Source organism: Macrotis lagotis, chromosome 4, assembly GCF_037893015.1.
Source record: "Macrotis lagotis isolate mMagLag1 chromosome 4, bilby.v1.9.chrom.fasta, whole genome shotgun sequence".
Classification (NCBI taxonomy): Eukaryota; Metazoa; Chordata; class Mammalia; order Peramelemorphia; family Peramelidae; genus Macrotis; species Macrotis lagotis.
Genome location: NC_133661.1, coordinates 238,918,295 through 238,941,651, shown reverse-complemented (window position 1 = coordinate 238,941,651; position 23,357 = coordinate 238,918,295).

Here is a 23,357-nt window from a genome sequence, read left to right as displayed (position 1 = left end):
TGTGTCTCTTGAACCGCCTGTTTGATATCCAAATTTTCTGTTTAGCTCTGGTCTTTTCATCAGAAATTTTTGGAATTCTTCCATTTCGTTAAATATCCATCTTTTTCCCTGGAAGAGAAGGCTCAGCTTTGCAGGAACGTAGATTCTTGGCTGCATTCCAAGCTCCCGTGCTCTTCGAAATATCTCGTTCCAGGCCCTTCGATCCCTTAAAGCTGATGCAGCGAGTTCCTTTATGATCCTTACTGTGGCTCCTTGATATTTAAATTGTTTCTTTCTGGCTGCTTGCAGGATTTTCTCTTTTATCTGATAGTTCTGAAGTTTGGCCACAACATTCCTTGGTGGTTTTTTTTAGGATCTTTTTCTGGGTGGGGATCAATGTACTCTTTCAATAACTGCTTTGCCCTCTGATTCCATGATGTCAGGGCAGTTTTCCATCACTAGATCCTGTAATATTAAGTCCAGGCTTTTTTTCTCTTCAATGTTTTCAGGAAGTCCTATAATTTTCAGGTTTCCCCTCCTAGATCTATTCTCGAGGTCAGTGGTTTTGTTGATGAGGTATTTCACATTTGCTTCTATTTTTTCTATTTTTTGATTTTGTTTAACTGACTCTTGCTGTCTCGAGGAGTCATTAGTTTCTGTAGACTCCATTATTTTTAGGGGGGGAGGAGTTTTCTTCATTAACCTTTTCCAATTGGTCAATTCTACTTTTGGAAGAGTTTTCCATTTGACCAATTGAGGTTTTGAGAGAATTAATTTCTTTTTGCATTTGCTCATTTGAGGATCTGAGAGAATTGTTCTCATTTTGTAATTGTCCAATTTTACTTTCTAAGGTTTTGTTTTCTTGTTGCAAGGTATTAATTGTCTCCCCCAAATTTTCCAGTTGATTTTTAAACTCCTTCCTTATTTCTTCAAGGAAGCCTTTAAGTACTAGAGACCAGATTGTATTCTCCTCAGATGTTCCAGGTCTCTCTGGGTTGGGGTCTTTCCCTTCCAGGAATTTTTCTATGGATCCACCTTTCCACTGACCCTTCTTCATTATGCTAAGACCTTGAGTTGGGTGGGGCTGGGTAACCTGGGCTTGGGATCTCTAAAGGCTTTATTGAGCGCAGTTTCTCTGGCTGGCCAGTAGGAGGTGCTGGTTGCCCTCTCTGGGTTGTCTGTGACCTTGGTTTCGAAGCCTTCTCCCTTTGCTTGAGGGAGGGAATTGGAGCTATTGAATTCTTTTGCCTTCAATCAATGGTGGGCTTTACCCTGGCCTGAGGTGATTCCTCTGCTGGGCTGGTTCTTTTGCTCATACACCTGGGCCTGAGGCAGAAATAATTTGCATTTGTTTGGGAGGAGGCCTCAGTGCAATGGAGGCGTGGGCTCAGAGTTTCTCAGACCTGAGGAGCCCAGGGATGGTGTCCATAGCTCTCCTGCACCAGACCTCTCCCAGCAGCCCCTTCCCCAAGCTCCAGGGGGATAGCACCAACACCAGCGCCTCTGCTTCCCCGCGGACCCAAGCCCCCTTTGTCCAGCCCCAGCCAGCTGATCCAGCAGGTCTGGCTCTCGGGCCCTCAGGCTCCCGGTACAGATTCAGCTGTTGGTCTGGCTGATCTTCCCTGGGAGCTCAGACTCACCTGCAGGTACTCAGCCAAGGCTGCTGCAGGAGACAAATTCTGAGGTAGATTTTCCTCTCCTGGCTTTTCTTTCTGGGTTTCCTGGTTCGGATTTCTTTTAAGAGGTTTGTTTCATGTGATAGATGGGGAAGAGATCAAGACACTTTAGAACTGTGCCTGTCTTCTCTCCACCATCTTGGCCGGAAGTCCCACAGAAGATTTCTTTCTCTACACTAAAATAGAGCAGTTTCTAGTATTTTGTAATGCTTAAAGGTGAACAGAGAGCCCTTGGAATTGTTTCAGAGATGATCGATTCCAGTGAGAATACCTCCTGCCTCTTTCATGTTTATTTTTCCCTTTCATGTTCGTAACTCCTACTGGCACCAGTGGAAATTTAGTCTTGGAACAGTTGCAGAATATGCTGTGGGAACCCATTAGGTGCATCAGCAACACAATGGTTGTGTTTTATCAGTTTAGAATTGCTTTCATTCTTTTTCACATGCCAGGTGGATCATGTAACATAGAGTTCATATTCTAGTTCCAGGTAAATAGTCAAGAATGTGCCATCCCATTGGTAGGTTTGAAAGGCAATTCACAATGAAATTTAATGCTGTGGAAAGTTTAGTTATATTAAAATTTTCAAAGTTCCCTTTTGAGATATGATTTAAATCATTCCTCTTGGAGACTGCTGTATCACTTGTTTCCCTTGCTCATTCACTTCAAAAAGTTTTTTAATTATTCATGCAGATTTATTTACTCATTAACCATGTTGAAATTGTCTTGTGATTCTGATTTTCTAGTTATTCCTTTTTAATATAGATATATTCAATGTGTAAACAAGAACTATTTTTTCATAGATTAAGCCAGAACATTTACCTTCTACCTGTTACTCTATATTATACTTTTTTTGATCAAGCGGTATAAGTTCTTTCCCACTTATGATTGTTCAGTTACTTCCTATTGATTTTCAGATAAAATACAAACTCTTTATCCTTATGAATCCATATTATTATTCTATGGAATGCAAACAAGTAACTAACTCCCTCACTAATGGTCTAGAAAGAGATTTTCTGTATTATATAATATTAAATTATCAGTGTTCTTTCTTTACATTTTCTATTCTACATTCTTCTACCTTTTAAATTCTATCTGTTTAGTCTTTCATTTCACATTTTTGATTTTATTACTTCATTGAAATATATATTCTGCCAAAGAATACATCATTATTCTTGCTATTTTGAAGAATAGAAATGCTTTCCCAAATACCTTTATTTTATTCTTTAAGATAGAAACTAACTTGTAACTTTGTTCATATGTATTTGGAATGTAGAAACAAAACATAACACTTTCTACAAGTCATTAAATAATTTCTTCTTGACTTCCATTCTTTGCATTCATTTTGTCAGCTCTCTTGGCTAACTTTGATGGCAATTTGCCCATTTAAAAAAATGGAATAAATGAGATAAAAATCTGATGAAATGAATCCACATTTCATGCTGCTGATGAGCACCAACCATTTCCACTTATTTCATTGGAAATTTGGCAGTTTCAGCTGAGAAGGGGACTATGAATTTATCTCAATTTATTTAATAGAATGAAGAGAAAAAGATTTAAACACATCAGACACAAGAAAATAAATTATAGTAACATAAGAAAAAATGAAATCTAGAAATATGTCAAAATCTACACAAGTCATTTCACTTCATCATTGATCTGTAGCAAATATCATTTTTCCCCTGTATACAAGGTTCTTTTTACCCCTACACCCTATGTACCAAAATCTCTCAGGATGCCTGCCCCACAATAAGTGCTTAATGGTTGCTTGTTTGATTAATCAATATATTGTTTATATAACCTGAGACTAAATCTTACACACAATTGACTTAAAATCCCTACTCTTGATGCTTAAATTTTTTTCTGGGATGTAATTTTGAGAAATAATGTATAAATAAATATAAAATTCTCTATACCTCCCTTTATGCTTATTTTTCCTTTCTTTCTTTTAGATATTTATTTAGATTTGAAAATGCCATGGTTCCTATAGTGAAAAGTTCCTGGACTAATAGAAATTCTTCTGTTCTATTAGATATTACTTTCTATCTCTTCTTTTTTTTCACAATACATAAAATGATAGAATTTTAGAGTAGGAAGAGACTTCAGATATCATGTAATACAGTCTATCATACAATGATGAAATTTCCTCTAGCATGAACAAATAATTTGTAGCCCTCTCACCTCTATTTACCTTTGTCTAGTGAAAGTAAGCTTATGGCTTATAGCAACTTCTACTTTCAAATTAATTTGATTTCTATAAACAGAGCAGTAATTAGAATAAAGCAAGCAGAACTTTTATCCAAATATTGGGTACCATGTTCTTTCTCTATACTTCCCTCTATGATAACTGCTATTTTTGTCTCAACTTTGACCTATGACAGCAATTTCTTACAGTAGCTTCACATTTCTTTTTGGTTTGAATCAATCCTGTCATTCTCAATCCTCATCTAATGAACACTACTTGCCTAAATTCCATCCAGGTTCTGAGATTTCTAGTTATAGCTTTGGCTGAAAAGTTCTTTCTCTCCCAATTACCTTTTTTTTTCTTTTTCTATTAAATAAGTTTTCTTTTTTTGTTGTTGAGCATAATAAATACCAATAAATATTAACATTTTGATAATCAAAGAAGAACTGGAAAGAATGGTTAGATATGAAACTTCAAATCTATTATTTTTGTTGACTTTTCTTTCTTAAAACTCATGTAATTGTTTGTTCTAAAACTGTCCTGCTCATCTGTTTCCTTTCAAAATTCCATCTATTCTTTTCTGTTCATTTAAACAAATCCATTGAATACTCTCTTTTCTGTTTCTAATGGCTATTGCTAATTCCCTTTCCCCAAAAAATGTGACAGAGTTAGAGACAGAAAAACAAAGAGACTGGAAGAGTCAGAGAGAGAGAGAGAGAGAGAGAGAGAGAGAGAGAGAGAGAGAGAGACAGATTACTATATTAGTCATATCTGAAAATACATATCTTATTGTGTACTGAGTTTTATCATTTTATTATGTTCTGAATCAAGTATCTTTCTAACAGAAGACTCTTGTATGTCGCCTTTTCAAAATATCTTCTTCTACAAGAAACTTTTCCAATTCCCCTTAATTCTAATGTCCTCTCCATTAATTATTTTATATTTTTCATATTTATAGTCTACTTGTATATATTTGTTTGCATGTTGTCTCCTTCATTAGACAGGGTAGGACCATCTTTTACTGTTCCTTCTTTGCATCCCCAAATATTTAGCACACTGACAGTAGGTGTTTAATAAATACTTATTAATGAACTGACTGACCCAGAAATCGTGGTTGCAATCATTGGAGTGCTATCACAATTATTTTTCTTTAAAATGGTATAGCAACTGATAACTGTTAAATAAACTGTTCTCATTCTGCTCAATTTGTTTCATATTAGTTTATTTAAAATATTCCTAGCTTTCATTAAATTCATTACTTTTGTAATTTCTTTTTTTTTTAGTTTTTTTTTTTTTTTTTTTTTTTTGCAAGGCAATGGGGTTAAGTGTCTTGCCCAAAGCCACACAGCTAGGTAATTATTAATTGTCTGAGGCCATATTTGAACTCAGGTACTCCTGACTCCAGGGCCAGTACTCTACTGTGCCACCTAGCTGCCCCTAACTTTTGTAATTTCTTATAGCACAATGTCACTACATTATATTCACATGACATATTTTGGAAATTGACCCCCGCCAAGATTTTTGTAGTTTCTAGTCCTTTGCAACCAGCAAATTGTGTTGCTATGAAGTAATCATTTTACTTTTTCCTTGAGCTCTATGATGTGGATTTCAAAGTGACATCACAAGATATATGCAGAGTTTAGTAACTTTGTAAAGTATAAATCAGATTTCATTTCATAAAGTTAGGACCAATTTACAGCTCCATGAATATTGCATTAATGCCTCTTTCTTCCCATAACTCTTCCATCAATTGTCATTTTCCTTTTCTTTTTGTTTTTGTAATCTAATGATATTAAAGTGAAATATCAAAGTTACTTTCATGTACATTTCTTTTGTTATTAGTTATTTAGAATTTTTATATGACTGTTGATAATAAGTTCATATTACTTGACCATTTTTTATTGGGAAATGGAACAGATGGTTCAGTTTATTTATTTTTCCAACTAAATTAGGGAGTACCTGATTTCAAATCCAGCCTCACAAACTTCCTAATTTTATAAATTTGGGAAAGTGACTTGACATTAATTTCCCTTAGTTTACTCATCTGTAAAATACTGATGATATCACCCAAATCACAGAATTATTGTGAGAATAAAATTAAATAATACTTGAAAATCACTTTGGAAATCAATTACGTATATTATAAATGGTAGTTATTACTATTATTATTGCTGTTATTATTATTATTGCTATTGCTTGTTACTTTCTTTAAAATAGTTTCCTTTATTTCTTGGATATTAAACTTTTACCAGAGCAACAAAACTGTAAATTATTTTTATACTGTATTAAAATATGCCCCTTTACACTAATATGCCTTAATTCTGTTTCCCTTTATCATATTGGAACTCTTCAAGCATCACTTTCTCCATAAACAACTCTAGTTCTTTCAGTTCTCTTCAAACATCATAGCTTCTAGTTTCTTCATATCCTGATCACTCTCTTCTCTACACTCTCCAGTTTATCCTTTTAAAAACTGGTCTGATATCATTGGTTCAGTTGCTATCTGATCAGGGGAAGAGACAGAGAGACTATGACCTCATGTTTCAGCATGCAGGGCTCATAATGATTTCCAGGTTTTTGTGACTCATTGGTAAACCTTTAGTTTAACTATTAGGATGCATTTCTTTATTATGTGCAGATTACTCTAAATAAAGATAATGGAATGAAGGTGTGAAACAATTTAACTCTTGAATTTGAGATACATGTTGAGGAAGGAGGTCATCTTCCTTTGTCTTACTCTTTATCTGCCGACTTCCTTTCCTAATTAACTCTTTGCAAAGATCATACCAATATGTGTGGTTTCTATTTTCTCCTTGATTAGCCTCAGATGCTACCTGCATTTCTGCCTTAACAATAAAAATTACTGAGTATACTTTTAAAAAATAGCAACCAGACTTCGGGCCAAGATGGCAGAGAGAAGACAAGCACTTTTCTAAAGTCTCCTGATCTTTCCGTATCTATCATATGAAATAAACCTCTTAACAGAAATCCGACCCACAAAAACCAGAAAGAAAAGCCAGGAGAAAGAACATCTACCTCAGGATTTGTCTCCCTCAGCAGCCTTGGGAAAATCTGGGCAGGTGAGTCTGGGTGCAGAGGGCTGATCAGCCCCAATCAGGCAGATTAGAGGCTGAATTGGAGCCGGGGAGTCTGAGGGCCCAAGAGATGGACCTGCTGGATCAGCAGTGGGGTTAGACTGTGGGGGCTTGAGTCAACTAGAGAGAAGAGGCCCTGGTGTTGGCATTGACACTCTGGAGCTTGCCAACAGGGCTGGGGGAGGGTTCCAGTGTAGGAGAGTTGTGGACGCCATCCCTGGGCTCCTTGGGTCTGAGGAACTCTGAGTCCATGCCTAAATTGCAGCTCAGGCCTCTTCCCAGAATAATTTCAGACTACTTCTGCCTCAGGCACAGGTTTGTGAGCAGAAGAATCAGCCCAGCTGAAAATAGGGACAGGGATGACCTCACCCCAGGGTAAAGCCCACCAATTCTTTGAAGGCAAAAGGACTCAATAGCTTCAGTCTGTCCCTTCAAACTAAGGGAGAAGGCCTCAGCCAAGGTCACAGACACTCCAGAAAAAACAACCAGCACCTCCTACTGGCCAGCCAGAGAAATTTCACTCAGTGAATAAAGCCTCTAGTAATACCAAAAGCCTATAAACCAGGTCCTCCCAAACTCAAGGTCTTAGCAAAATGAAGACGGGACATCAGAAAAGTGGACCCATAGAAAAAATTCTTGGAAGGAAAAGACCCTAACTCTGATACACCTAGAACCTCTGAGGAGAATATGATCTGGTCTTCAGCACAGAAAGACTTCCTTGGAGAAATGAGGAAGGAGTTTAAAAATCAACAGGAAAATTTGGGAGACACAATTAGCAATTTTAGCAAAGTTGCAGGTTATAAAATAAACCCTCATAAATCCTCAACTTTTCTATATATGTCTAGCAAGATACAGCAGGAAGAACTAGAAAGAGAGATTCCATTCAAATTAACCTCAGACAATATAAAATACCTGGGAGCCTATTTGCCAAGACAGACTCAGAAACTTATTGAAAACAATAATTAAAACACTTCTCACACAAATTAAATCAGATTTAAATAACTGGGTAAATATTAACTGCTCATGAATAGGTAGATCTAATATAATAAAAATGACAATTCTACCAAAACTAAACTACATGTTTAGTGCCCTACCAATCAAAATTCCAAAAAAATCACTTTAATGAGTTAGAAAAAAATGAACTAAATTCATAAGGATAAATGAAATTTATTGAAAAAAAGTGCAAAGAAGGGTACTTCGCCCTATGTGATCTAAAATTATATTATAAAGTATCAGTCATCAAAACTGTTTGGTATTGGCTAAGACATAAAGTAGTGGACCAGTGGAATAGATGATTATAGCAATCTGCTGTTTGATAAACCCAAAGAGTCAAGCTATTGGGATAAAAACTCTCTCTCTTTGACAAAAACTGCTGGGAAAATTGAAAGTTAGTATGGAAGAAACTTAGATTAGACTAACATCTCACACCCTTTACCAAGGTAAGATCCAAATGGTCACAGGATTTAGACATAAAAAACAATACTGTAAGCAAATTATAAGATCAAGGACTAATTTATCTGTCAGATCTATGGAAAGGGGAGCAGTTTATGGCTAAGGAAGACATGGATAACATCACCAAAAACAAACTAGATGATTCCAATTACATTAAATTAAAAATATTTTGCACAGATAAAACACTGTAACCAAGATCAAAAGACATGTAGCAAATTAGGAAACAATCTTTACAACTAATGATTCTGACAAAGGACTCATTTCTAAAATATACAGAGAACTGAGTCATATTAAAAAAAAACATTCCCCAATTGAAAAATGGTCAAAGGATATGCAAAGGCAATTTACAAATGAGATCAAAGCAATCTATAGCCATATTAAAAATTGCTCCAAATCACTAATTATTAGTGAAATGCAAATCAAAGCTTCTCTGAGGTACCACCTCACACCTCTCAGACTGGACAATATGACCAGTAAGGATAATGATCATTGTTGGAAGGGTTGTAGGAAATCTGGGACACTATTAACCTGTTGGTGGAGCTGTGAACTCATCCAGCCTTTCTGGAGAGAAATTTGGAACTATACCCAAAGGGCAACAGAAATGAGCCTACCCTTTGATCCAGCAATACCACTACTGGGTCTATACCCTGAAGAAATGATGAAAAAGGGTAAAAACATTACTTGTACAAAAATATTCATAGCAGCCCTGTTTGTGGTGGCAAAGAATTGGAAATCAAGTAAATGTCCTTCAATTGGGCAATGGGTTAGCAAATTGTGATATATGTATGTCATGGAACACTCTTGTTCTATTAGAGACCAGGAGGGATGGGAATTCAGGGAAGCCTGGAGGGATTTGCATGAACTGATGCTGAATGAGATGAGCAGAACCAGAAAAACACTGTTCATCCTATCAGCAACATGGGGGTGATGTTCAACTTTGATGGACTTGGTCATTCCATCAGTGCAACAATCAGGGACAATTTTGGGTTGTCTGCAATGGAGAATACCATCTGTATCCAGTTAAAGAGCCATGGAGTTTGAACAATTTTCAAGGATTATTCCCTTTAATTTAGGAAAAAAAAAACAGATATCTTATTGCCTAATCTTGTTATCTCTTATACTTTTTGTTTCTTCCTTATGGATGTGATTTCTCTCTCATAACACTCAATATGGATCAATGTGTATCATGGAAACAAAATAAAGACTGACAGATTGCTTTCCGTGGGGGCGGGGAGGAGGGAAGCAAGATTGGGAGAAAAACTGTAAAACTCGAAACTCAAATAAATTATTTTAAAAAAAAATAAAATAAAAAATAAAAAGCAGCAACCAATCGCTTTAAAAAAGTAAGAAGGTGGGGAGGCTAAGTGGCACAGTGGATAAAGCACTGGCCCTGGAGTCAGGAGTAACTGGGTTCAAATCCGGGCTCAGACACTTAATAATGACCTAGCTGTGTGGCCTTGGGCAAGCCACTTAACCCCATTTACCCTGCAAAATCTTAAAAAAAAAGTAAGAAGGGGCAGCTAGGTGGCACAGTGGATAGAGCACCGACCCTGGAGTCAGGAAGACCTGAGCTCAAATCCAGCTTCAGACACTTAATAATTACCTAGCTGTGTGGCCTTGGGCAAGTCACTTAACCCCATTGCCTTGCAAAAACTAAAAGAAAAAAAAGTAAGAAAAGAATGATGAAGATCAGACTAAAATAACTGAGTAGCATTGGCGTTTTGAATATTTTATCTTATTAAATACTTTAAATTCCCTTATAACTTCTGAAATTATTGTTAACCCAATTTTTCAAATTAGAAAATTATAGTTGATCTCTTAGGTGATTTATCCAAGGTCATGCATGTGGAAGGTTTCTTTAAAACATTTCAGAATGGATTTTTAACCCAAGTTATTCAATTTAGTCTACCCCTTAATCCACTATACTACAGTAACCCATAGTATACATGTTGACTTGTTTTAAAATAAACTCAATAATAATTATTTCTCAATTGAATTATAATTGATTGCATCATACATATATCCCTTCAGAAGCAAGTGGTTGAAAATACAAATACTTTGAACTAAAAGGAAATTTTGAAATCATTTAACTGAAACAATCTTTTTTACAGGTTAAGAAACTGAGGATCAGAGTGGGGAAGTGGCTTAGTCATAGTCAAGTAGCTAATTTGTAATAGCCAACTATCAAGGGATTCCATTTTCTCTTTGCATTTTATCATAATGCTTCACTAAAGAACTGTGGCCACTCCTGAAGGTCTATGATCAGAACCAGGCTATTTCAGATGATAATTCTCAGGACTTAAAAATAATTTGTTTTTCTCAACAATGTTTGAAAATCGTAGGAGAATAGGAGAAAACGAAAGACAGTACGAATGAGAAAGGATTAGATATGATCTACATTATGGCAATCTCATTGGTTGATCACCTATTTTAAGGAATAATGAAAGAAATTGGAAATGTTAATTGCAAAACATGACTGCTGAACTCAGTACCTAACTTGGAGTTTAATTTAGAAGGATGATCTGAATACAAGAACTATCTTGGACATATAATAGCTATGTGACCTTCAGGAAGTCATTTAGCCTCTCACTGCTTCTGTTTCCTCATCTGTAAAATGTTGATTATAAAAGTGCCTAGCTCACAGAACTATGATTAAGATAAAATATAATGAGAAAATATATCTAAAGTATTATATAAACTTTAGCATGTTGTATAAAATTAGCAAATAAAGGAAAGTTTTAGATAAAAGAATAAAATCTCCTTTTCTTTGTTTATATTAGATAAAATTTGCTTCCATATTGATAAGAGAAAAAATAAAAATGATTCATGTAATCAAAAGGAAAATTTACTTGTTTTTGAATTATATTTCTCTGAGATAAAGCATATTTTGAAGGCATTTTTATCAGGGATAACATGAGAAAACATATTGAAATAGTGGGTTTCCCCCCCCATTTTTATTATTGCCTAATTTTTTCAGTTATTTGGCTAATTTATGATGAATTTTATTTAAGAAAAGATATTTTTCTTTGGTCTTTATGTGACTTACCTTATTCCTATTCCATGAGAAGCACCTTGGAGCAAATTTTTAAAAAAAAATAAATAAAAAGTTTAAGAAAAACAAGCAATATATTAGCTATGGCTGATAACACATGTAATATTCTATATAAATATTCCCTTACATATAGAATTAAAGGAAATAGGTGCACTTTCTTTTTTTGGTGCATTTTTTATTAATTTAAAATTTTTATTTTATTTTAAATTAATGGAAAAAACAAACAAAACTATTGATTCTCTGTCCTTTGTTCTTTCTAATTTTAATATATAAATATTTTGTTTTTCAATTATATATATAGTATTTTAATTTATTATTTTTGTATGATTTTGAATTTTACAATTTTTCACCCACTCTCCATACCCTTCCTGCTCTGCTCTCCCACACCCACAGAAGGCAAACTGAAAATCTTTACATTTTTCCATGCTATGCATTGATAAAATTAAATATGTTGAGAGGGGGGAAAAAAGCATATCTTTGAGGAAAAAATAAAATATTAGAGAGAGCAAAATTATATAGTACATAAGGGAACTTTTTTAAAAAAACATTGAAGGTCTTTAAAGAATCTTTGGTCTTTCTTTAAATTCCACAGTTCTTTTTCTGGATACAGATGGTATTCTCCATCACAGATTCCCTAAAATTGTCCCAGATTATTGCACTGATGGAATGAGCAAGTCCATTAAGGCTGATCATCAACCCCTTGTTGTTGTTAGGGTGAATAATGTTCTTTTGGTTTTGCTCATTTCAGTCAGCATCAATTTGTCAATTGGGGAATGTTTTTTTTTTAAATAAATTTGACTCAGGTCTCTATATATTTTAGAAATGAGTCCTGTTGTCAGAAACACTAGTTTTAAAAATTGTTTCTGATTTTAATACATTTCTTTTTATCTTAGTTACAGTTGTTTTCTTTGAACAAAATTTTTTTAATTAAATGTAATCAAAATGTTTAGTTTGTTTTTAATGATGTTCTCTATCTCTTTCTTGGTCATAAACTGTTCCCCTGTCCAAAGATCTGATAATGTAAACTATTCCTTGTTCTACTAGTTTGCTTATAGTATTGTCTTTTATGTCTAAATCCTGTATTCATTTTGATCTCATCTTTGTATATGGTGTGAGATGCTGGTCTAATCTAATCTTCTGCGATTTTTCACAATTGCTATCAAAGAGTGAGTGTGAGTTCTTATCCAGGAAGCTGAATTCTTTGGGTTTATCAAACAGCAAATTACTATAATCATTTCCTGCTGTCTCTTTTGCACCTAGTCTATTCCACTGATCCACCATTATTTCTTAGCCAGTATCAGGTATTGATGACTGATGCTTTATAATATAATTTAGATCTGGTGAGGCAAAGCTACCTCCTTTTGCCCTATTTTTTCATTAAATTCTTTGATATTCTTACCTGTGTGTCTCTCTAAATGAATTTAGATTCAATTTTGTTTTCTAGCTCATTAAAGTAATTTTCTTGGAACTTTGATAGGTATGGCACAAAATATGTAGCTTAATTTAGGTAGAATTGTCATTTTTATTATTTTAACTTGACCTATCCATGAGCACTTGATATTTGCCAAGTTATTTAAATCTGATTTTATTTGTGTGAAAAGTATTTTATAGTTGTTTTCATAGAGTTTCTACATCTGCCTTGGGAGGTAGACTCCCAAGTATTTTATACTTTATATATATGAAATTATTTTAAATGGGATTTCTCTTTGTAGCCCTTGCTGTTGTATCTTGCTAGTAATATATAGAAATTCTGGGGATTTCCATGGGTTTATTTTATATCCTGTGACTTTGCTAAATTGCTATTTGCTCCAGTAATTTTTAGATGGTTTTAAAGGGTTCTCTAGGTATACCAACATATCATCTGCAAAGAGTGAGAGTTTTATTTCTTCCTTCCCAATTCTAACTACTTCAATTACTTTTTCTTCTCTTATTGTGGAAGCTAACATTACTAATAATATATTTAATAGTGGTAGGGTTGGGGGCATCCTTGTTTCACCTCTGATGTTATTGGGAATGCCTCTAGCTTATCCCCATTGCACATAATGCTTGTTTATAGTTTCAGATAGATACTGCTTATTATTCAAAGAAACAATCCATTAATTCCTACATTCTCTAGTGTTTTAGTGGGAATTAGTGCTCTATTTTTGTCAAAGGCTTTTAAAGCATCTATTGAGATAATCATATGATTACCGTTATGTTCGTTATTGATATAGTCAATTATAATGACAGTTTTCATAATATTGAACAAATCTGCAATCCTGGAATAAATCCTCATTGGTCATAGTGTATTATCCTAGTGATAACTTGCTGTAATCACTTGGCTAAGATTTTATTTAAGATTTTTGCCTTCGTATTCATTAGGAAATTGGTCTATAATTTTCTTTTTCTGCTTTGCCTCTTCTTGATTTAGATATCAGCACCATATTGGTGTCATAGAAGGAATTAAGCAGAGTTCTGTGTTCACCTATTTTTCAAAAGAGTTTATATAATTGGAAGCAATTGTTCCTTAAGTGTTTGATAGAATTCACTTGTGAATCCATCTGGCCCTGGAGAGTTTTTCTTAAGAAGTTCATTGATTGCACCATGGAACTTTCAAACTTTCCTATTGAGATGACCAGAGCTGTACAAAAAGTTTGATCTCCAAGTAAGGACACTGATGAACCAGAGAGGGTGTGGAAGAGAGGGACTAACTATGAGAAACTTGATGATGTTGAGCTGTTTGTACTCTTGCTTGGGAAGAAGATATTGATAACTCATATGAACTTTCTCATTTATAAGAGCAGTTAGAAGGGGCATATATAGACATGACACAGGAAGGAGTGGAATATAATGGTATAGTGTGGTAAAGGGATGGAGTCAATGGGTGATTGGGGAAAGTACTGGGAAGAAGGAAAAGGAGATGAAGAAGAAGCTGAGAGATTCACAAAAGAGTTAAGAAAAAGCTTTTTCAATGGAGTGGAAGGGGTGGGAAGGTAAGGGGGAATGAGTGAGCCTTCATTCTCATCTGAAATGACTCAAGGAGGAAATAACATACACACTTAATAAGGTGAGGAAATCTGCCTTGCCCTGGAGAAGGATGGGAGGAAAGGGATGGGATGAGGGGGAATGGGAAGAGGCGGATAGGTGATAGAAGAGAGGGAAGATCGAGGGAGAGGGTACTCAGTTGCAACACACTTTTGGCAGGGCCAGGATGAAAGGAGAGAGAGAGAGAGAGAGAGAGAGAGAGAGAGACAGAGAGACAGAGACAGAGACAGAGACAGACAGAGACAGAGAGACAGAGAGACAGAGACAGAGACAGACAGAGAGAGACAGAGAGAATAGAATAAATGAGAGTGGGGAGAAATAGAGTGGAGGTACAGCTAGTAATGACAACTGAGAGAAAAATATTGAAGCAACTTCTCTGGTGGACTTATGATAAAGAAAACAAATCACCCCAGAGACAGAGTCATTGAAATCTGAACACAGACTGAAGTACATTTTTTTATTTTTTCTCTCTCTCACGATTCTTGAGTTTTCCCATCTTATTGAGGTGGAGGGTGTTTATATTTACTCTTATAACATTCAATTTACATAAATATATGACATGGAAACAATGTAGAGACTGTCAGATAGCCTTCTGTGGGGGGAAGGGAAGGGAGGAGGGGGAAATTGTAGAATTCAGAGCTTTGAAAAAAATGATGGGTACATATTACTATTGTATATAATTGGAAAACAAATAAAAGGTTAAAACATTTTTTAAAAAGTTCATTGATGGCTTGTTGAATTTCATTTTCTGAGATAGGGTTATTTAGATATTTAATTTCCTCTTCATTTAACCTGAACAACTTATATTTTACTGGGCATCAAAGTTGCAGACAACTCATGAGAATCCATTAATTCTCTCTAATAGTTACAATTCTCAAGAGTTATGAAAATCTTTCTCCTAGGTGGGGGTCTAGTCAGTTTCATCTTATTGGATAACATTTTTTTTTCTTATCTCTTGAATCTACTGTTTGAAGGCCAAATTTTTTATTTAGCTCTGGTATTTTCATCAGAAAAAGTTGGAAGAGCCTTCTGGTCAAGATGGCAGAGAGAAGTCAAGCATTATACTAAGGTCTCTTGGCTTTCCCTCAGAAGTAATATGAAATGAGCCTCTAAACACAATTCAAATCCACAAAATCCAGAGAAGAACAAAAGGGAAGAACATCTACCAATAAGGTCTGTCTCAGGGGAATGTGGGTGACCTGGGCACAGAGAGCAGAGAACCAGCAAGGAGCAGTGGGGTGAGATCCAGTCTAAACATCCTTGGATGCTTTTGGTTTTGTAATCAGGCAGAAGAGCTCCAGTGACATTGGAGGAAGAGTTCCAGCCCAGCAATTGGGAGAGCTCTACACTGATAGACAACAATTTGCTGGCCTGGAAGACCAGGGACATACTCTTATTTTCAGCAGAGTCCCGTGCTTCCAGTTGAGCCCCTCTCCCACCCCCATCCCTTTGAGAGAGAGGGACTCTTCCAGAGCAAACACAGTAACAACTTTCCTACTCCCCACCCCCCAGACTCAGGTGTGGACAGCAGATCTCTCTCAGTACTGAGTGAATAATAAGATTAACTACATCCTGAGGAACCAGCCCACATTCTTCAAGGATAATTCAGACCCTGTTGCTCCTTGCCCCCTAGGGAGTGGGTAGCAAAATCAAGATGACAGACATTCCAGAATAAGCTTCTAGCACCCCCTAGTGGCCAGGCCACTGAACATTAATAAACCCAATCGGCAAAGGCTCTAGAATTTTCAAAATCAAAGATCTGTGAACCAGTACCTCTCCCTAGGAAAATGAAAAAAGGTCAGTGAAAAGGGGGGGGGGGGGGGGCGTGGATCCAAAGAAAACTATCTTGAAGGCAAAGACTCAGAGAGAATCAGAACTTCTGAGGAGAATATGAATTGGTCTCCAGTCCAAAAAAACTTCTTAGAAGAAATCAGGAAGGAGTTTAAAAACCAATTGGAAAAAATTGGAAAAGAACCCCAAGAGAAAATTAATGCCTTACAAGAGAAAATTAATGTCTCACAACAAGAAAATAATTCTCTTAAAATCACAATTGGGCAAATGGAAAACTCCTTCAAAAACAGAATTGATCAATTGGAAAAGGAGTTACAAAAAGTAAATGAAGAAAATTCTTCTGCAAAAAAGAGTAGAATCTGTGTAACTTTATGAGAAAAAAGAATCTGTTAAACAAAAGCAAAAAATTAAAAAAAACATAAAATACCTCATCAACAAAAGTTCTAACCTAGAGAATAGATCTAGAAGAGATGATTTAAGAAATCACTGGGCTTCCTGAAGACATTGAAGATATAAAAAAAAAAAGCCTGGGCTGAAAATTTCAAGATCTTTTGAAGGAAAATTGCCCTGATATCATGGAACCAGAGGGCAAAATAGTTATGAAAGAATACATTTATTCCCTCCTAAAATGTTTTGCAAAATGAAAACACCAAGGAATATTATGACCAAATTTCTGAACTATCAGATAAAAGAGAAAATCACTCAAGCAGCCAGAACTAAACAATTTATATACCAAGGAACCACAGCAAGGATTACACAGGACCTGGCTACATCAACATTAAGGGATCAGAGGACCTGGAATTCCTTATTTTCAAGAGTAAGGGAGCTTGGAATACAGGCAAAAACTCTCTATCCTGCAAAACTGAGCCTTCTCTTCCAGGGGGAAAAATGGACATTTAATGAAATAGGAGACTTACAACTTTTCCTGACAAAAGGACTAGAGTTAAACAGAAAATTTGGATTTCAAACAGAGCCTCAAGAGACACAGCAAAAGGGGGGGGAAAGGGAAAAGAAAAAAAATTGCTATCCAATAAGATGAAACTGGTTATGTTCCCTTCTGGGAGAAAGATTCTTGTAACTCTTGAGAATTGTATGACTTTCCTGTGACTCGGAATGATTTAAAAACAATATCTTCTTATAGGGGAAGGAGGGAGTAAAAAGACAGGAGGAGATTAGATGGGGTAAATCACATTACATGAAGAAGTACAAGAGAGGGGAAGAAGGGAAGTGGTAAAATCCACCTGGATCTTTCATCAGATTTGGTTCAAAGAAGAATTACCATACACACACTCAGTTAAGTTAAGAAACTTATTAACCTTTCAAATATTAAAAGAGGAATAGGGGAAGGGAGGAAAAGAGGAACTAACTGAAGGAAGGAAAGGAAGAAGGGGCAAAGGGGAAAGGGGAAGTATAGGAGGGGGTGATATAAGCAAACAAACACTGAAGGAGGTAAAATTCAGAAGTAAAATACTGGGGAATATGGATGAAGTTAAAAGGAGGGGAAATACAAACAGAAGGAAGATAGCATGGAGGGCAATAAAGAGATAGCAATTACAGCTTTGAATGTGAATGGGATGAACTTTCCCATAAAATATAAGCAAATAGCAGAGTGGATTAAAAAAAATCAGAATTCTACAATATGCTGCTTAAAAGAAACTCATTTGAAGCAGAGAGGTAACATAGAATAAAGGTAAAAGGTTGGAGCAGAATATATTTTGCTTCAGCTGAAGTGAAAAAAAGGCAGGGTATCAATCCTTATCTCAGACAAAGCAGCTGCTACAATAGATTTCATTAAAAGAGAAAAGGAAGGGACCTATATCCTCTTAAAAGATACCATAATCAGGGGCAGCTAGGTAGCTCAGTGGATAGAGCACTGGCCCTGGTGTCAGGGGTATCTAAGGTCAAATCAGGCCTCAGACACTTAATAATTACCCAGCTATGTGGCCTTGGGCAAACCACATAACCCCATTTTCTTGCAAAAACCTTAAAAAAACAGATACCATAGTCAGTGAAGCAATTTCAATACTAAATATGTATGAAGCAAGTGGTATCCAAATTCTTAGTGGAGAAGCTAAATGAGCTACAGGAAGATATAGACAGTGAAATTCTATTTGTGGGAGATCTCAACCTCCTCTCAGATTTAGGAAAATCAAACCATAAAATAAACAAGAAGGTAGTTAATGAGGTAAATAGAATTTTAGAAAATTCAGACCTTTGGAGAAAATTGAATGGGGATAGAAAGAAATATACCTTTTTTTTCCTGCAGTACATGGCACTTACACAAAATTCACCATGGACTAGGGTATAAAAACCTTATATTCAAATGTAGAAATGCAGAAATAGTGAATACTTCCTTCTTAGATCATAATGCAAAAAAATCATTTGCAATAAAGGGCTATAGACAGACCTACAACTAATTGGAAACTAAATAACCTCATTTCAATGAATGAGGGGATCAAACAACAAATTATAGAGAGAATTAAGGATTTCATCCTTGATAATGACAATAATGAGACAACATACCAAAACTTAAGGGATACAACCAAGGCAGTTGTCAGGGGATATATTATATCTTTCACTGCTTTCATGACTAAAATAGAGGAAGAGGAAATCAATTAACTAAACATGCAAATAAAAAAAAATTGGAGAAAGAATAACTCAAAACCCCAAATTAAATATCAAATTAGAAATTCTAAAAATTAAAGGATAAATTAATAAAAATTGAATGCAAGGAAACTATTGAACTAATAAATACAACCAAGAGTTGGTTTTATGAAAAAAACAATAAAATTTATAAATATTTGGTTAATTTGATTAAAAAGTATCACATATGAAAAAGGTGAACTCACCATGAATGATGATGAAATTAAAGTAATAATTTGCAACTATTTTGTCCAAGTATATGCCACTAAATTTGATAATCTAAGTGGAAATGATGAATATTTCTGAAACTATAATTTTCCCAAACAATCCTAACAACCCAAACAACCCTATCTCATAAAAAGTAATTCAACAAGCTATCATTGTACTCCCTAAGAAAAAGTCTCCAGGGCCAGATGGATTCCCAAATGAATTCTATCAAAGCACTTAAGAATCAATTGGTTCCAATTCTATATAAACTCTTTGGAAAAATAGGTGAAGATAGAACTCTGCCTAATTCATTCTATGACACCATTGTGATGCTGATACGTAAACCAGGAAGAGTTAAAACAAAGAAAGAAAATTATAGACCAATTTCCCTAATGAATATGGATGCAAAAATCTTAAATAAAATCCTAGCAAAGAAATTACAGCAAGTTATCTCTAGGATAATACATTATGACCAAGTGAGATTTATCCCAGGAATGCAGGGTTTTTTCAATATTAGGAAAACTATTAGTATAATTGACTATATCAATAATAAATGTAAAAGAAATCATATGATTATCTCAAAGGATGCTGAAAAAAGCCTTTGACACAATACAACATCCATTCCTACAAAAACCCTAAACAGTATAGGAATCAATGTATTGTTCCTTGGAATGATTAGCAGTATCTATCTGAAACCATTATATGCAAAGGAGATGAGTTAGAAGCATTCCCAATAGATGTGAAACAAGGATGCCCATTATCACTACTACTATTCAAGATTGTATTATAAAGTTAGCTTCAGCAATGATAAGAAAAAGAAATTGAAGGAATTAGAATTGGGAAGGAAAAAACAAAATTTTCACTCTTTGCAAATGATATGATGGTTTACCTAGAAAATCCTAAAAGATCTTCTGAAAAAGTACTAGAAACAATTAGCACCTTTAGCAAAGTCGCAGGATATAAAATAAACCCTCATAAATCCTTAATATTTCTCCATATTAATAGCAAGATACAGCAGTAAAAGCAAGAAAGAGAAATTCACTTAAAATAACATCAGACAATAGAAAATACTTGGGAATCTACCTGCCAAGGCAGACTCAGAAACTCTATGAAAACCATAAAACACTCTTCATGCAAATAAAATCAGATTTAAATAACTAGGTAAATATCAACTGCTCATAGATAGACCCAGCTAATACAACAAAAATGACAATTCTACCTAAATTAATTGACTTATTTAGTGCCTTACCAATCAAACATCCCAAAAAATTACTTTATTGGGCTAGAAGAAATTGTAACTAAATTCATATAGAGAAAGAAAAAGTCAAGAATATCCAGAGATTTAATGAAGAAGTGCAGAAGAAGGTGGCTTAGCCTTACAAGATCTAAGATTATATTATAAAGCATCAGTCATCATAAACTGTCCGATAGTGGCTAAGAAATAGAGGTGTGCATCAGTGGAATAAATTAGGTGCAAAAAAGACAACAGAAAATGATTATAGTAACCTTGATAAACCCAGAGTTTGGGTCGTGGGATAAGAACACTCCCTTTGATAAAAACTGCTGGGAAAATTGGAAGTCATTTTGTACCCAGATAAGATCAAAATGGGTATAGGATTTAGACATAGAGGACAATATTATAAGCTATCTAAGAGATCAAGGAATAGTTTACTTCTCAGATCTATGGAAAGAGAAGCAGTTTATGACCAAGGAAGAGATGGAGAATATCATTAAAAACAAACTTGATAATTTTGATTACATTAAATTAAAAACATTTTGCACAGACAAAACCACTGTAACCAAGATTAAAAGAAAGGTAGTAAATTGGGTAACAATTTTACAACTAGTATTTCTGACAAAGGAGTAATTTCTAAAATATATAGAGAACTTAGTCAAATTTATAAAATAACAAGCCATTCCCTAAGTGACAAATGGTCAAAGGATATGCAAAGGCAATTTACAGATGAGAAAATCAAAGCAATCTATAGTCATATCAAATACTGTCCTAAATCTTTACCGATTGGAGAAATGCAAATTAAAGCATCTCTGAGGTACCACCTCACACGTCTCAGACTGACTAATATGAGCAGACAGGACAATGATCAGTGTTGGAAGGGGGAAATCTGGAACACTAATATATTGTTGGTGGAGCTGTGAGCTCATCCAGTCTTTCTGGAGAGCAAATCAGAATTTTGCCCAAAAGGCAATAAAAATATGCCTACCCTTTGAGCCAGCAATACTACTACCCTCTATACCCTGAAGAGATCATGCAAAAAAGTTGCAACAAACACAAATATTCATAGCAGCCCTGTTTGTGGTTGTAAAGAATTGGAAATCAAGTGAAAGTCCATCAATTGGGGAATGGCTGAATGAATTGGGGTATATGTATGTTATGAAACATTATTCTTCTGTTAGAAACCAAGAGGGATGGGAATTTAGAGAAGCCTGGAAAGACTTGCATGAACTGATGATGAGCAAGTTGTGCAGAACCAGAAAAACATTGTACACTCTAAAGGCAACATGGGAGTGATAATCAATCTTATTGGACTTGCTCATTCCTCAATAATACAATAATCAGGGTCAATTTTTAGAGCACCTGCAATGGGGAATACCGTCTGTACCTAGAGAAAGAACTGTGGAGTTCAAACACAGACCAAAGTCTATTACCTTCAATTTAAAAAAAAAATGTGTTATGTACTACATAAAAAAAAAAAGTTGAGAGTCTCCTATTTAGTTAAATGTCCATCTTTTCCCCTGGAAGAGAAGGCTCACTTACTGGGTTGCTGGGTTGTGAATTCTTGGCTGCATTCTAGACTACCTTGCTCCTCAGAATATCAAATTCCAGTGCCTTCTCCCCCTTAATGTTGAAGCAGTCAGGTCCTGTGTAATCCTTTCTGTGGCTCCCTTGGTATTTAAATTGTTTCCTTCTGGCTACTCTTTTTTTCTGATAGTTCTTGAGTTTGCCCACAATATTCTTTGGTGTTTTCATTTTGCAAACCCTTTCAGGAAGGGCTTGAGGTAATCTTTCAATAACTATTTTACCTTCTGATTCCATGATATCAAGGTGTTTCACCTTCACTATATCCTGAAGTATGGAGTCCAGGCTTCTTTTCTCCTCAATGTGTTCAGGGAGCCCAAGTTTTTTCTCCTGTATCCATTCTCCAGGTCAGTTGTTCTGTCAATGAGGTATTTTACATTTTCTTCTATTTTTTTTGCATTTTTTTGTGTTTGTATTGTCTCCTAAAGTCATTAATTTCTACAGATTCCAATACTTTTTTCCGAGAAGAATTTTCTTTATTTACTTTTTTCAGCTCCTTTTCCAATTGGTCAATTCTATTTTTGAAGGAGTTTTCCATTTGTCCAATTTTTGTTCATGTCTAATTGTATTTTTGTTTTCTTGTAAGATGATAATTTCTCTTGCAAACTTTTAATTTTCTCTTATGTTTCTTTTCCCAATTTTTCAAATTGATTTTAAAACTCCTTCCTGATCTCTTCTAAGAAGTCTTTCTGGGCTGGAGACCAATTCATATTCTCCTCTGAAGCTCTAGTTCTCTCTGAGTTAGGCTCCTTGTCTTTAAAGTAACATTCAATGGACCCTCCTTTCGATAGACCCTTTTTCATTTTCCTAGCATTGTGTTGGGGAGGGATTGGTTTACAGACCTTTGCCATTGAGATCCCTATAAGCTTTGCTCACTGGGTTTAGTCACTTCAAGTGGTTTGCCCAGAAGGAGATGCTAGATGCTTTCTTTGTAGTGCCTATGACCTTGAGCAGTGGCCCACTCCTAGACCTGTGGGGGAGGAGCAGCAGGATCTGGTTTATCCTGGAACAATATAAACTGAGTCCTCAGGCTATTAAATCTACTTAATCCTAAATCTGCACAGTGCTGCCAGCACGTGAGCCTGTGGGCTATTTAGTTGGGGGGAGCTATTATTGAGTTTTATCTAAGAGTATAAAGAAGTATAGATAACTTACTTTTAAATGGAGAATAGTTGTCTCACCCTCTATTTCTACATTTAAATACTCATTTCAGCCAGAGTAAGACCAGGATAGAGAAATGAACTGGTGTATGTGAACCAGAATCTGAACCTTGGTCCTAAAGTCATACAACAGTAAGAATAAGATTGAGTAAGGTAAGGTAAGAACAAGTGTTTCCCTTGTCTCTTAAGTCTTCTTTTCTTTTTCTTTTTGTTTTTTCTTTTACCTAGAGAACTTGTTAGTTATGAGTGTAGGTTTGTCTCTCTTCAACTTGTTATTC